We start from the raw sequence: 2,730 nt of genomic DNA, 5'->3' as shown, positions 1-2,730 counted from the left end.
AGGTTCATCAAACGAACCTAGAATAGGAGGCACACTTGTGTCCTTGACAGAAGGAGAGTTAATAGGAGTTATAGATGAGGTAGATTTAGGAACACTCTGTTGGTACTTTCTACTACTCCTAAGGGCATAAACCACATTACATTGGTTGGAGGGCCCTTGTTGGGTTTGACCTTGTACTACATTCAATGATGCATTAGGTGGTGTTTGTGAACTGATAGGCTGATGCCTAGGGTTAGGCTCTGGTTGACTAGGCAACGTTCCTTTATCCCTCTCATACAAAATTGAGACAACTTGGGAGAGTTATCTCGTAAGATTTTGATGGCTTGTCATGAGGAGGGTCATATTCTTTTTGAAATCAGTTACTCTACTTGCCTCTCCAGTGTTGGTAAATCTAGGGGGTTATTGATAAGATGATAGGAGAGGAGGCCTAGGAAAACTAGCCTAAGGTCCTACATTTGGCCTAGGAAAAGTATTTGGGGCACAAGGTTATTGTGTAAAGGGAGGCCTTTCGGGTTCAGGTTGACTTTGACTATAAAAATTGGAAGGCCTTGCTTGGTTGCTCTGGTTCTAGGAGAAATTTGGGTGATTTTTTCATCATGGATTATAAGTATTACTGTATAGATTACTCTGATATAAGGCATTAATACTGTCATTGGAAGTGCCCCCAGAGGTGTTGGGACATTCTTCCATAACATGTTCAAGGGAATGGCACCAAGCGCACATCTTAACCAAATTGACTGATGATGGCTCTCTAGGAACAATAACCTCAATCCTTTTGATTAGGCTATCTAGGTGGGCTTCCTTGGCTACTATCCCATCCACAAAATATCATTTTCCTGCTATGGTTCTTTCACTCTCTTGGGTTGATTCCCACTCACGGGTTTTGTCAACTAAGTCAAGTAAGAATTCCCATGCCTTTCCTTCATCTGTAAAGGATGTGAATCCCTCGGGGCACATGGATTCTATCATTTGTTTAGCTGGGTAATCAATACCCTCATAAATTATTTGACATAAATGCCATAAGTTTAGGCCATGGTGAGGGCATTCTTGGAGTAGATCTTTGAATCTCTCCATAAGTTTGGAAAATGACTCACTAGGCTTCTACCTAAACTGAAGGATATCACTTCTAAGCTTATTGGTTTTATGAGTTGGAAAAAACTTTTTGAGGAAGACTACTATGAATTTCTCCCATGTGGTTATGGAATTTATGGGTAGCTCATACAACCACTTCTTAGCTTAGTCTTTCAATGCAAAAGTGATGAACCTAAGCTTAACAGCATCATCAGTAAGCTGTTGGATCTTATTTATAACACATACCTTTTCAAATTCCCTTAGACATAGGTATGCATCCTCAGAGGTCAACCCATGGAAGTGGGGCAACATAGTGATGTACTGACATTTGAGCTCAAAATTATTGTCCTGGGCTTGTGGTAAAACTATACAGGAAGGTTGGGCTGCTTTTGTGATACCCTACTTTTTAAACCCGATCTAATTACACTGTTGACCCGGTTTAACCATGCAGGACCCGAACTGGAGAGGGTTAAGGTGGGTTCCTTATGGACCATGATGGCAAGGGTGACTTTGAACACCCGTTGGCCAGACAAGTTCGAGTCAGTGCTAGAGGAGACGGGTGTACTCAAGCCATGTACATGCACATATCATAAGGCCATGTACAGATAAAGCTGGTATGTAGCCATATCCTAAAGCACATACGTATAATATACCTTGTGCCGAGAGTGAGATTCATGCCGAGAGTCGAATTCCACCAAAATTCCCACTTGTTGGTCAATTTCGGCCCTCAGGTGGGCAGTCACAGGTGGGCAGATGCGCCCACCTGAGTGACCCACCCATGTGCTACTAATGATTTTAAGAAAGTATAAATAGCATTATTTGTGTTTTTCAATATCTCATTTATTACACGGAAAGTTGGTGAAGATTTAAGACGAGAGAGAAGAGAAGGGAGAAAAGAGAACGAAGAAGAAGAAAGGGGAAGGAAGAGGAAGAAGAAATGGATTTAAGCGGCGCCAAAGTTTGATCTTCCCATTCCGACATCGGAAGAGTGATCTCCAACACGAGATCTCCGTTTAGAGGTGAGCGAAGGCTATATTCCTTAAACTTTCACCATACCCAAGTAAAACCCTTGATTTGGGTAGTGTTTCTTGAGGTCTTGTAAATCCCCCTTGAGATGATGAATCTAAGGTTTAATAGATGGTCTATGTGTTGATTTTGAAGGATTTGAAGAAGTGTTTACAAGGTTGGAGAAGCATTGGTGATTTGAAGTGATTTTGGGGTTTTTGAAAGAGTTCTTGAGCAAAGAAGGTAAGATGACTTTCATTCCTTAAATCTAACCTAGATCTAGGTTAGAATCATCTTATGCGACCTTGAATGTGTGGAAAATGGGTTTGAAAAAGCCCCATTTTTTTTCCCAAGGGTTAGGGAAGGTTTTAGGGAAAATGACATTTTTCTGCCGGGACCGGTGGGCCAAATGGCCTGCCTGAGGGCACCCGCCTAAGAGGGCAGGCCCTCGGGGCCAATCGGTGGGCCAACCTGCCCGCAGGTCCTAGCCGACCATCGGCCTCCACCGACGGGCCCCTACCGATGGGCCCCTATTGAGGGGCCGACTTGCCCGCCGGTCATGACCAGTGGGTCAGGACCGGTGGGCCGACTCACCCACCTGTGAAGACCGGTGGGTTGTGACAGGTGGGTTGTCTGACTCACCCGAGAGGCTTC

General features: G+C 43.9%; 1 non-coding gene across 1 annotated transcript; it reads left to right on the top strand.

The window, feature by feature from the left end:
- The first annotated feature begins 1,027 nt into the window (after positions 1-1,027).
- Positions 1,028-1,134, top strand: LOC122072447. The gene has a single exon (XR_006138462.1). It is a non-coding gene; the product is annotated as a small nucleolar RNA R71 (small nucleolar RNA).
- The last annotated feature ends 1,596 nt before the right edge of the window (positions 1,135-2,730 follow it).

The sequence above is a fragment of the Macadamia integrifolia genome, chromosome 2 (assembly GCF_013358625.1).
Source record: "Macadamia integrifolia cultivar HAES 741 chromosome 2, SCU_Mint_v3, whole genome shotgun sequence".
In the NCBI taxonomy this organism is placed as follows: Eukaryota; Viridiplantae; Streptophyta; class Magnoliopsida; order Proteales; family Proteaceae; genus Macadamia; species Macadamia integrifolia.
Note: the sequence above shows the minus strand (reverse complement) of the source record. Positions and strands in the feature narration are given on the sequence as shown.